The sequence below is a fragment of the Sorex fumeus genome, unplaced genomic scaffold (assembly GCF_029834395.1).
Source record: "Sorex fumeus unplaced genomic scaffold, SorFum_2.1 ptg000265l, whole genome shotgun sequence".
Lineage (NCBI taxonomy): Eukaryota > Metazoa > Chordata > Mammalia > Eulipotyphla > Soricidae > Sorex > Sorex fumeus.
In genome coordinates, this window is record NW_026606322.1 from 31,506,440 (window position 1) to 31,520,117 (window position 13,678).

At 38.1% G+C, this 13,678-nt stretch overlaps 1 protein-coding gene across 4 annotated transcripts in view; it reads left to right on the plus strand.

Annotated features, from left to right (window-relative positions):
- The window catches only part of GRIK1 (glutamate ionotropic receptor kainate type subunit 1), a 489,681-nt gene that overhangs the window by 279,497 nt on the left and 196,506 nt on the right, over positions 1-13,678 (plus strand). The gene's annotated exons all lie outside the window — the stretch shown is intronic.

Here is a 13,678-nt window from a genome sequence, read left to right on the forward strand (position 1 = left end):
TGTTGCTCTAATGAAATTCTCTTTACTCCTGCCATGTTCATCTAAACAAGATTTCTAAGTTATCTCAAGGGCAGTTGGGAAAATTAAATAAAGCAAAATTTAAAACGAACTAGGAACAGTTGCAAGCTACTAGTAATTGGATTTTATTACAATTTTATTAACAACATATTTATGTTAAGTATATATATGCCTATATGTGTATGTGTTTAAGTACATGTTATTTATTGGAGATAATATGAAAAAGTTAACCATAAAACTCTTCCGAATCATTAAAATATATTAGAGTAAGATTCTGTGAAGGAAATTGAAGGAAAGGTGCCAGCATTAAACTGTTAAAAGCAATTATGATAGTTTTTTAAAATTGATGATGGTGGGAATCAAATAATCTTAGAATTTAAACTCTGTTGAATACTTTAAATAGAATGAACTAATTCTTTTTAAATGCAATATTTTTAATAGGCTGAAAATTATGCCTTGCAAGTATTTAAACACATTATGAATATTTTAATATACTTTTCCAAAATTACTTATGGGGAAAGGAGGTCCTATTGGGTATTAGTATTGTGCAGAGAAACCAAACCATTCTGTATGTGTATGTGAGGAAGTTTATTATGAGGAATTACCTCGCATAGTTATGAAGAGTGAATCATTTCAGGCGGTACCATCTGCAAGCTAGAGGGCTGGGAAAGCTATAATTCAGTCTGAGTCCCAAGGTCTGAGAACCACATGAGTTCCTAGTACAGATTCCAGTTCAGGCCTGAATGCCAAGAATCAGAAAAAGAAAGGAGTGAAAACCAACTCTAGCAATGAAGCAAGAAGATAAAAGCATATTTCTCCTTCTCCTTTCCCCACACCAGTTTGATTAAGATTTCTATGAATTGGATGATGACTCACATTAAAGAGTGGACAATCCATGAGTCCACTGATTCAAACACTGCTCTCACCCAGAAATGTTCTCACAGGCACACTTAGAAATGATGTTTACTCTGGGCACCTTTGACCTTAATGAGTTGACACATGAAGTGAACCTTCACGGCACGAATAAGAAGATTTAGAGGACTCTCTAGACTTCAAGATCACTATAAAAATATAATGCATGACCTTTCTCTGCCTATTCTGAGCTTCACATCGCTGTTAGAGTAAATGCAACTCTAGCTTCTTATTATCTCTTTTAAAATTTCTTCAAATATCTTCTCCCTTAAGAAAAAAAAATCCAAAGTCTTTAGCACTGTTTCCAGTCCCTTCAAATATTGCCATCACAGCCTTCTCCTGACTCATCTTTGGCATTTTCTCTCTGCATCCCCACCACAGAATCACTTCTTATGAAAGCTATCCTCAACATACCCAGTTGTTTGCCTGCAGACAATCTGTGGTCCTTGCTTCCCTCTCTGTAAAATACCTTTCATCTACTTCACATCCTTCAAATTCCTGTTGTTTGGTTTTTACTTCTATTTTTTGACAATATTTTTCTTTCTCTCTGTTTCTGTGTCTGTCTCTCTCTGTTGTTGTGTCTCTGTCTCTGTCTCTGTCTCTGTCTCTGTCTCTCTCTCTCTCTCTCTCTCTGCATTAGTGTTTGCAATACAGATACTGAGGGTTATTATGTTTGTTGCTTCACCTACTTTCAGCACTCAGTTCTTATCCAGAGTAATAATTTCTGACCATCTTTGGCATAGTGGTCCTTTATCTATCCTAGCTGCCCTCCCCAAGCTCCTCCCCACCCCACCACCACTTTAAAGTGTTGGTTGACATGTCTCCTTGCCAGAGGAATCTCCCTGGGTGCTATCCAATCTAAAATCGTATCCTTCATTCTACTTTTTAATTTATTTTCAGTTTGGTTTTTTATGGAAGGCAGTTTATTTGTCCTTTCCCTGATTTATTTATTTTGGGGTTTTGGTCCACACTCAGTGGTACTCAGGGTTTTCTCAGAGATCACTTCTGGCAGAGGCTGGGGTATCATATGTGGTTCCAAGGGATTGAACTGGGTCAGCCACACAACATGCATGGTAAGTGTCTTACCCACTATACAATATCTGCAACTTCTGATTTATTTCTAATTGCAACAGTTTAGTCTGCCTGTCATCTTAATTTTTTTTAAATTAATGTCCTTTTACTCCACTAAAACTATAACTTCCATTAAGTTTTTTCACTTTTATATGCCCACTGCCTCCAAGTGGTCCTGACACATTATAGACAGCATATAAAATAATACTTAGATGAATGAAAAAGTGCAGTGGTAGATTTTTATATGACAAGAAAAGTTTAATTTTGCAATAAATTGTATGTGTTTATGTGAATACATTATAATTGAGTATGGTCTATTTTACAAGTAAAAGATTGGGACCACAAATGAATCCTGGTGGCTCAGAAATTCACTGTCACCAGTTTTTCCAGATATCTGGTTTTGTATAGTGCAACTATATTCTGCTTGGTTTTCTCCTGATCTCTGATTTACCCTGACTTTCTGGGATGTTCTCAAGTCTTTTTTAAAATAATTAATTCATGCTAATTGGATGGAATCAGCTTCCCTTGATCTTCAAGATCTCAGTATACAAGACAATCAGCAGCATAAAGACTATTCTACTTGGAGAACAACACATACTGATGTGTTCACTCCCCTAGTCATATATGGCACCTGAAATACTTCCCAGACCTGTATTTTAGATGTTGACAGCTTTGGAAAAAATGTTTATCTCAAACATCTATGTTCCATGCATGAATTCTAAAATCATTTTATTTCCAGAGTTGGCACAGAAAATGTCCCCATGATCTCCATCTGTGACACTCCATGGTCACCAAATGTCAATACTAGCTTTTATCAAAGCGTTGGATGACTCAGAAACATTCCTCAAGTCTTCTTGACTGTAGAGCATAGGGTTTTAGGTCTGTGTCTGAGAAGAAAATCGACTAAAATATGACTACAGAATTAGCTATTGCCAAGATTTTGTGTATGGCTGTGGGATGAGAAGACACTAACCAGTGTGCCAGAAACAGTTTTCTCTTTCACTTCTCCATCTGGAATGCACCCCTTCTATTTTATCTTTCTTGGCTTGGCTTTGCGCTTCCCAAGTCTCCTCTATTGCTTCATTCTGCCTGAGTATTTCCTTTCCAATATTTTGGCTGGATGTTCAGCTTTGTTAGCAGAAATGTAAAGTGAGTGCTTTGAAGCATTACCCAATAAAATCCCATTTTAACTAGTTACAGCTACCACTTCCCCATTCTTTAGAAAATGAACCTGCAATGACTTTATGCCGTGGGAAGAAGTGTTGGCATCAAATTTAGTACCCTGGTCAAAGTTTTGCCAACAAGGTCAAATAAAGAGTCAAACTTAGTTCCTCAGCCATAGTTTTGCCAGCAAAGTCAAATAAGTTACCTAGATGAGATTTGAAGGGCAGGCCACCATGGGGGGCTACTCTGAAATATGATGCTCACTTTTGAAATGAAGAATCACTTCCTATGATAGAATAGATAACTCATCAATGCAGAGTTCATTGAAAATATGAATATGCCTGTTCTTTGGAAGAATTCAATCTTCCTTTGGTGAATAATGTGAAATATTTGAGGATCAACGAAAACATTGTAAAAGTCTTAAGAAAATGTACCCTTGCATACAATTCTCCATTTAATGAATATTTAAACTGTTTTTGAAATAACTCCTTAAGGCTAACAATAACAGTTTTCAGATGCTGTCTTTTATTAAAACTCTGAGGAGATAAATACTACTAGGCTTTCTTTGCAGATAAAGAAATTAAAATCTGAAGGAAATATCTACAGTCAGCAATTTGAACTTTGCATAAAGATACCCCTTGACCTCATGGCCACTTCACTATAATATAAATGAACTAGGAATCGGTGTTTTTTTTCAGGCTTCATTTTTTTACCATGTTTGATTTCCTGGCCATAGATAAAAGCCATGCTAAAAAAAATAAAAATAAAGTTATGTTAACAATAATTTTGCATTGATAAAACTTGGTACATGAAGTGTAAATTTCTAAACAGACTGTTTACAAATACTCTATGAGGGCAATCACTATGATGAATTTTAACTACCTTCTCTGTCCTTATACTTTATTTCATTTCTGGGTCATAGTAAGAATAAAAATTTGTCTTGATTTATTTTTATACTTAAGTTACCATTTCTAAAATACCATAAGCAGTTTCAACCTTTCATTTCTTTATTCCACTTTTTTTCTTTTTCTTTTTTTTTAGCACAGTGGTAGGGCGTTTGCCTTGCACACAGCCAACATGGCCGACCCGAGTTTGATTCCTCCACCCCTCTCGGAGAGCCCAGCAAGATACCGAGAGTATCTCGCCCGCACGGCAGAGCCTGGCAAGCTACCTGTGACGTATTCGATATGCCAGACACAGTAACAACAAAGTCTCCAATGGAGACGTTACTGGGCCCGCTCGAGCAAATCGATGATCAACAGGAGGGCCTTTACTTTACTTTACTTTTTTTTTAAGGTTTTATTTATTTATTTTTTGGTTGAGAGTTGGGGGAGGGGAGTTTTACATCTGGTGATGTGCAGGGTTTAATCCTGACTCTATATTCAGGAATTTCTCCTGGTGATGCTTAAGTGACCATATGGATGCTGCGGACTGAATCTGAGTCAACCATATGCAAGGCAAGTGCCCTACTCATTGTAATGTCGCTCCAGCACCACAACTTTTATTTAAGGCCCTTCTTTATCCTCTTCTCATTTCTACTAGTCACATATCAATCTCTTCAAAGATGTTTTCAAATTTTAATTATCCAGAGACCCACTCTCAATAAAAGTGTGATATTCTGATTCTTAGTCATAGCCACAACTCTCACTTCCAAACAGATGGATAGCAAGTTCAGATTGTCCTAAGTAATTAGAAATGTATGGGTACAAAGTGATGAGAAAACAATTTCAGTATAATTTTAATGTATTGAAGATAAAAATATAATAATTTGTTAATGAGTTGAACAGGACCACCTCCAATCCATATGACACCTTTGTGCTAATTAAAAACAGTCCTCTGAGTGCATGCAATCACTCCTAACTGATAGAATTTGGCTTCTTCCTGCTCCCTCAATCCACTAAACCAACTTATCCAAGGTCAAAGAGTAACGGAGGATTTTACTTTAAATAAACAGTTTTCAAAGGAAAAAAAAAACAATTAAGATCCACATATGCTTTCAACAAATATTTACTCGTGCTTATTATTTTCTAGGCACTGGGGATATAGCAAAATCCATCTTTAGTTCCTACTTACATAAGACATATGTCTTACTGGGAAGATTAGAGAATATATAATATGGTAAATGCTAATCCAGACTATAAAAAACAAAGAGGTTCAGGGCCAGAGAGGAGAAAAATCCAGGGTTTGTGTGTATGTGTGTGTGTTGGGGGGGGGTGGGGGAGTTGAAGTCATCATTTTTTTCTCAGATGGTCAAAGAAGTGCCTTTGAGGAGGTTGGAGATAGAGTCATGTAGACAGTGTGAGAGTTAGAGATGTCTGTATACTCAATCAAGGAAGTCAAGGGTGGAGGTACTAAGCAAGGAAGCTCTGAGTATGTGGGAAGAACTGCAAGGAGGCAATGAGGCAGGAGCAAAGTAGCATAAGTGATAGGACAGAAGGCAGAGAACTCAATAAAATTGAGTGCATGAGACAGTAATGAAGAATTGGGTTACTGTGGCTTGGGTCACTTTGTGAATAGCTGGGACCTGAGAGATATAGTATAAGTGTCAAGGTACTTGCCAATTCAATTTTATCCCTACCACTTTTGGTCCCAAAGCACCATTAGAAGTGACCTCTGAGTCCAGAACCAAGAGTAATCCCAGAGCACTGCCTGGTGTGGCCCCAAAGCCAAAATAAATAAATAGATTGTGAGCGACATTAGGAGACACTGAGATGAATTGAGAAAAGGAAAGTCTTACACAAAAGAATATCAAAACCAAGCAGCTCACTGCAGAGATGCCTCCAGACTTTGTGCCAGGCCTGAGATTGGAGCAGATGAAGTCCCTCCACCTGCCTCCTAGGAATCTCAGCAGCCACCAACTTTCAGAACACAATGAGAAGCCCATATATGTGGGAGCAGTGACAGCAAACTCCAGGCCTCAAGGGATAGAAGATGGGCCCATCTCTCTTATCTCTGCATTCCTATGGGACCCTGGAGGTCATGCCCACAAACTGCCTCTGACTGGTAGTTAAGCTCCTTAATGGCTATGATCCAGAGACACAAGAGAATCTCCAAACTGAGCAGCTCACTGCAGAGATTTCTCCAGACCCTACTTATCTAAAATTTTAGAATTCCAGGAGTGCATGGCCACTCTCATTGCCATGAGACATCCTATGCTATTCATAACAAGCAATACAAAGTAAATTATCTACATCTGCCTTTTGGGTAGGTTTGAGTGGTGCTGAGAAATTTCAAAATAATGGTGGTGGGAAGGTGTAATGGTGATGGGACTGGTGTCCAAAATATTGAATGTAATCCATTATTGTCAACAACTTTATGAACAAAAAAGAAAAAGGGAAGTCGTGGAGCTAGCCTGGTCATAAGACCCCTCTGGCTGGGAGATAGACTGATGGTATGTGAGGGTAGAAGGAAGATAATGTGGAAAGGATGCAAAGAGCTTGGGAGGAATGTTAAATTATGGGGCAGAATGATTATTATGGTGAAGGCAAGAGGAAATAGAGGAAATACACTTTTCTGTATCAACAAAGTCTCTTCAGATTAGTTCAGTGATGTGCCGGAGCTGCTTCATACCAGTTCACAAAAGCCAATTGACAGTCTTTCAAGAGTTTTCCAAACCCCTGTTAAAAAGTCATATGAAAAATTTATACAAATGTAAGTTGCAAATATAATTATAATATATTGCAATACAAATATTTTGTATAAATTTATAAATGTCGTATAAATTTGTATAATTGTATACTACAATATAGGTATATTTATATAATCATATGAATATAGCTGCATATATTATATGTAACAACAGTAATGTATGTTAAAATGTATCACTTCCTAATTACTGTATTTTTTAAAATCTATGCCATATATATAAAAAAAAGAGAAAAGAAAAAGAAAACACTGGTGAGAACCACAGCACAGGTTTTCCCAACTCTATTGGTTGACATTGTATCAGTAGGTTAAAATTAACAACAGTGATAAAGAAACTGCGATATTCACATAAAAATGTAGTATTATTCAGCCTTTGTAAAGAACAAAGGCAGGTCCACTAAAGGTAAAAATGGAGGCTATCAGGCTAAGAAAAATAAGTTCATTGCAAAGAGACATGATACCATATGGTTGGAATCTAAAATAGTCAGTCTTGTGGAAGCAGAGGGTAACTGTGATCACGGCAGCAGCAAGGAGTTGAGAGGAAAAGGGAGGTATTAGTCAGAAGAATAAGTTTAGTTACACAATATAAACAAGCTCTGAGATCTATTAAAGAGCTTATGTTTAGGAATACTCTATTGTGTACTTAGAATTTTTCTGAAAATAAGAGTTCTTCTTACACAAAATGATATTAAGAAGAGCATAGGAGAAAACTTAGAAAGTTGATGGATATATAATGTTGGCTTCATTGTTCTCTAAGCTAATCACGCTGTACAGATTAAATATGTATAGCTTTGTGTATGTTGTCCGTATCTCAACAAGTGTCTTAAAATTTTTCTGTGATGAGAACACTTAACCACCACAAATCTATAATTATAGACACTAAATGGCAAGGGTTAGTGTAATATTTTGATGATCATCTAAAAGTCTAGATTTAACAAAATGATAGAAAAACATTCATAGTAACGTTTTACTTTAAAAACATGTGACATGCCATGAGCTAAAGTTGAAAACAGTTTCAATATAGTGAGCATAGCTTAGGCAAGGTTGAGAAATAGTTTAACAGTCTATCACAAATTTCATAATAATATTTCTTCTGAGGGACAATGTAGGTTGGTAACTCTATTAAATCTTGGTTCAATTTGAAGTGGATGTTAGCCACAAATATGAGGTTGTCAAAAATTCTCAAAAATGTCTACAAAATGTGTCTGATAATAATAATACCACAGTAGCTTCAAACACCTGCCTTGCTAGTACATGTTTTTGAATTCTAATCCCCAGAGTACCACATGTACCAAGCATGATTATGAAACCTCTACTGGAGGGCCCAGAGTGATAGTACAAGAAGTAGGGCATTTACCTTACAGCAGCAAACCCGAGTTTGATCTCCAGCATTCCATAATGGTCCCCTGAGCAACACCAGGAGTAGTTTGTGAGTGCAGAACCAGAAGTAATCCCTGAGCATTGTTAGGTGTGGCCCCTGCAAAACAAACAAACAAACAAACAAACAAAGGATCCTCTATGCCACAGAATTTTCCAGCCTTGTGGGTATAAACCCCCCCAGAAGATGGTGACCCCTGTGAGCCCAACAACTAAAAAGATGTGTAAATACCACAGGAAGTGTGACCCCAGGCAAGTCCATGTATGAGAATCATAGTATCTCCTGGCCTGGTCTAAAATCATAATGTGTATACCTCTTCTGAATGTGACCCCTGGCAAACACATGTGCAATTGCCACAAGTGGAAAAAGTGCAACCCCAGTAATCATTAGAGCTTAATATTCTCGAGCACCACAGCCAGTTGTGTGTGCAACTCTAGGTTCTCTCTAGCCCCACTGACACAACACCCACTACACAAAGGGGAGTGGAAAAGGAAATTCAAAAAGGTCTACAAGAAATAGCAGCTAACTAGAAGAAAATTACAATAAGTAGTACTGTATATTTCATCATTATTTATAAATGTTTTCTATTCATTCTCATGACAAAATTGTGATCGGCTTGGCTACGCATATACTCCCAGGTATATTGCATGAACTGATTTTACCAACTGACTCTGGATAAGGTTCTCCTAGATTGAAATAGTTTGAAAACCAGGCTAGGATATATTTACAATAATATACAAATTCCATGGTAAATCTGATCATCTTTTGTTTCTATCCAATACTAGAGAGAACAATACACAGAATTTTTTTTCACGAAAATATACTCCCAATATTATAAAATCAATGCTCTAACCCTGTAATGCTTATGTGGCAGACTTTTAACATGTTAAATCTTCTCTGTGTTGATACAAAACACAAACACTAATCCACTTACAACGTCAAAAACAGATTATTAATACTCATGAGTGAAAGCCACCTGAGTTGCCTATTTAAGACACATCATTTGAAGAAATCAATCAATGTGATCCATTACTGTCAACTATAAATCATGGCATCAAATTTCATAGATTGGGAAATAGAGACATGCATAAAGACATCCATAATGGAAGTCAAGAAATCTGCGCTGTATTAGTTGACAGAAAAAGAACTCATGTCATTTTCAGTCTATATCATTGGTAATGCTCTATGACTTTTATACCTTTTCCACAATCAATTCCATCTGCCATAATCTGAACTCTTCTTCCCATTTGGTAGAGAGATTTCTCTCAGATGCCATTGTTAAAATCTGGAATAGTTCCTGATCAGCTGGCATCACCCTATTCTTGAGAAGAATTTAATGAAGTTGATTGTGTAGGGCAAAGGGAGTGGCTAGATACCGTGACTCTCAACTTCACAGTGAGAGCACCCAAGATCTGGAAATGGAAAAAACGGAAGAGTTAAAACAAAAGTAGGGTCAGAGCAATTGTACTTGCCATGCACACAACTGACTTGATTTTGGTTATCAGGACCCTCAGTGGTTCTAAATGGTCCTAAATGGTCCTCCAAAAAACTGGAAGGAATGACCTCTGAGTGCAGAGCCAGGAGTAAACCCTGAGTACTGTGGACGTGGACCTCCAAAAAAAGAATCAAAAAAATAAAAAGAAGAAAACCAAGTATATGCAGCAGTCAGAGACTATGTTAACGAAGCTCACAAAAAATATGAAAAGTTCAATAGGGGAAAAGAGATAAAGGACATATATTAAAAAATTTAGCTAGGTTCTTCTTTGCAATTGGAAACTCACAGATGTGTCTGAATCTTATCTGTAATTACTCTTAGGATGGATATAATCAGCATTTGGAATTTTTCATAAAATTTCTAAGAAGTTTACACTTTGAAAATATTATTTGCATGAAAAATTTAGAATTTTGATGCAAATACCTTTGCTGAAGAAAAGAAAACAAGGAACACCTCACATGTCATTCCAGAATTATTTTGTGTAGTATTAAGATTATGTGTTGTCTGTTTTCCCTGTTCTACACATCTATTTCAAACATCCACATCTCTACCAGCTACTCTATATGATAAAAGTTCATTCAGAATGATGGTGGAAACATGTAATAATTATCATAAGTGATTCATTTGAACAGTAGCAAGTGGAAAAATAAATTTAAGCACCAATTATCCACCTTGTAGGATTAATAGTTTCTATACTTATCGACTGGCTACCACAGAATGTAGGTATTGTTGACAAATTACTAGGTTTATTACAGTTTATTACAGTATCTCATAAGCTCTGCTTTCCGAAAAAAGAGCACCATACTTAAAATAAGACAATAAAGTCACTGGGGAAATGTAGCAATTATCAAACCTGTTCAGGATAATCACTTCAGAACCATACATCTTGGCATTTACATTTTCTGCCTGATTTCAGGGTCCGATTCAAGGCTAAAAATGCATTATTAAAACATCTTAATTTTTTTCATGGACATCCACAAGCATTTAAAAGGAGCAAAACTGCTTTCAAAAATTCTTAAACACTCAAAATCATATTTTAAACTTGTAATGAAAATTCAATTTTAAATGGATGGACACAGGGCAAGAAAGATAGCTCAGGGACCAGAGGTACATGCTTTGTATGCATAAACCCTGAGTTCAATCCCCAGCTCTGCAAGCCCACACTCCCACCGCCAGAACTATTGGGGGTTTCCCTAGTGTCTCCCAGAATTTCCAGATTAAATCACAGGACCCTAAAATTGAAGTGTTAGTCCTGCTTGCTGGAAAGACTCGAGAGAGAGCCCCCCTGAGAACTGTTTGGGACAACACACCCCCACCCAACAAAAATATGAAACTTATAATAAAAACTTGTAAGTTTTTATAAGTCTTTTACCAAGACCATCCATGGTAACTCACAGTTCCAAAAGGCCGAATCTAAACGTTGGACATGGGAGTCTCCCCGTGGATGGTTCTACAATGAAATAGACAACATCATATTCAATGGACGGTTTTGCCTGACCGATGTTGCTGTTGTCCCAAAATTCCAAACGGGATCTGACCACAGTCTCCTTTGTGCAAAATTCTACTTCACAGAGTGGGGATAAAGGAATGCAAAGTTTAAGATGAGAACTCCCAGAACAACCACCAACTGGGAGCTCTTTGTCTCTGTTGCGGCAACATGGGAAGATGCCATCATTGACAACATTGACGAGGAACACAATTGATTGGTTCAGCACCTCCATGATTGTGTGAGGAATGCCAAGAGAGAGATAACCACAAAAAACCACCTTTCTTCGAACACTCTTGAGCTTATTCGCCAAAGTGGCTTGGCACATGCCTCAGGCAACCACAGTGAACGTCCGAGCTCGCAAAACAGTGCAGAGAAGCAATCAAGGATGACCTCAAAGACAGAAGAGCAGCAGTGCTGGTAGATTCGGCAGAAGCTGAGAAAGTCATTCATAATGCCCGCCTGTCTTTCACCAACTACAAGACCAAGATGACTGCCCTCCAACATCCTGATTGATCTATCACATCTTCCAGAAGGGCAATGGAGAAGATTATTCATCACTTCTACTCAGATCTCTTTAATAGTCACGTCCACTTGCCCACATACCAAATTCCAAAGGATGGATAAGTCGTTCCCAATGTTCTCCCTTCCGAAATCCAACACGCCATCTCATTGGTAAAGAAACAAAGATCACCTGACCCAGACAAGGTCAGACCTGAACATCTGAAGAACCTACCGTCAGTACTCATCAATACACTGGCTCAGCTCTTCACATGCTACCTGTCTGAATGCAAGGTTCCATCCCAGTAGAAAACCAGCAGGACTGTACTACTATACAAGAAGGGAGACATCCACAATATTGGCAACTATCACCCAATCTGCCTATAGTCTGTTATCTACAAGCTGTTCACTCAAGTCATCCTGAATAGGATTGGCAGAACACTAGATGAAGGACAACCATGTGAGCAAGCCAGGTTCCAAAAAGGATTCAAAACCATCAACCATATCCACAGGATAACCAAGCTTATTGAGGTTTCTTAGGAGTTCAAGATGCAGCCCTGACTAACGTTCATTGATTTAAAGAAGGCCTTTAATTCTGTTGAGACGAAGCGATCACTGAAGCCTTAGCCAATCAGGGTGTTCAAACTCAATACATCAGGATCCTCCGTGAGCTGTATTACGATTCACTGTCAGGATCTCACTATTCTACAAAGAAGTGATCATCCATGTCAAGAGAGGGGTTCGGCAGGGTGATACTATTTCACTGAAACTCTTCATTGCCACCCTCGAGAATGTCATGCGACGACTGGAATGGGAAGGAATGGGAGTGAAGATAGATGGTTGGCAACTACACCACCTCCTGATGACAGGAGGTGGTGATGACATCGTTCTAATAACACCAAACATCAGCCAAGCGGCACAAATGCTGGCCGACTTCGACCATGAGTGTGGAAAGGTTGGATTACAACTGAATCTCATAAAGACAATGTTCATGAGAAACAGTCTTGTTCCTGACATTCCATTCACTCTCAACTGAACGACCATCTTCGAGTGCAACCATTATATATACCTAGATCAAGAAGTCAACATGACAAATGATCTGGCACCTGAGTTACACAGGAGGAAGAGAGCAACTTGGAACGCCTTCAAGAGTGTTGAAGAAATAGCTAAGAGGACGAAGAACCTCCAGATCCGAGCATATCTCTTCGATTCCACTGTTCTTCTTGCATTAACATACGCCTCAGAGGGCCCTACGAAAACAGGATGAGAACGTAATTTGGGTCTCTCAAAGAAGAATCAAAAGAGCTATGCTTGGAGTATCACGCTTCACTCAAATGAGAGATAGAATGCGGAGTTCCAACCTCCATCAATGCTCAAGGATGCTGTCTCATTTCCCAAGGCATCAAAAATCAGATGGTCTGGGCACGTAATGAGATTTAGAGATGACCGCTGGATTCCACGGGACGTCAGAAGATCGCATGGATGCCCACCTAGGAGATGGTCAGACTTCCTCGTCAAGACCCTGAATCATCAGTTTTAGGCTCTTTGTGTTTCTAGAATGAGCAGATTCCATTGGGCTACGCTAGCATGCAACAGGGATGAATGGAGATGTTACTGGCACCCGGTAGACCAAATCAATGAGTAACGGGGTATCAAGTGATCAAGTGAAAAAAAACTACAAAGTTACCATTTACACCCATGGGTATCAGAAACTTGATTTCTCTTTAATCTATTTCTGGATGTGTAAAATAACTTCAGGTGGAAAACTGAAGAAGCCCAGATATTTGATTCCATAGATACTATTCTCAGTTCAAGCCATGCTATCTACACAAGGTTCTCGTGTGTGCCATAGCCTATATAACTTATGTGTTTATTCTCTTGGTAGTCAGTTTCCCTCTTCCTGCTGGAATACAGGCTCACAGGGCAGAGATCTTTGGGTTTTGTTAGCTTTAGTTGCTTAATGGTTGTTGTTGCATGGGCAATGATGAGTTTAAGAAACAAACAAATG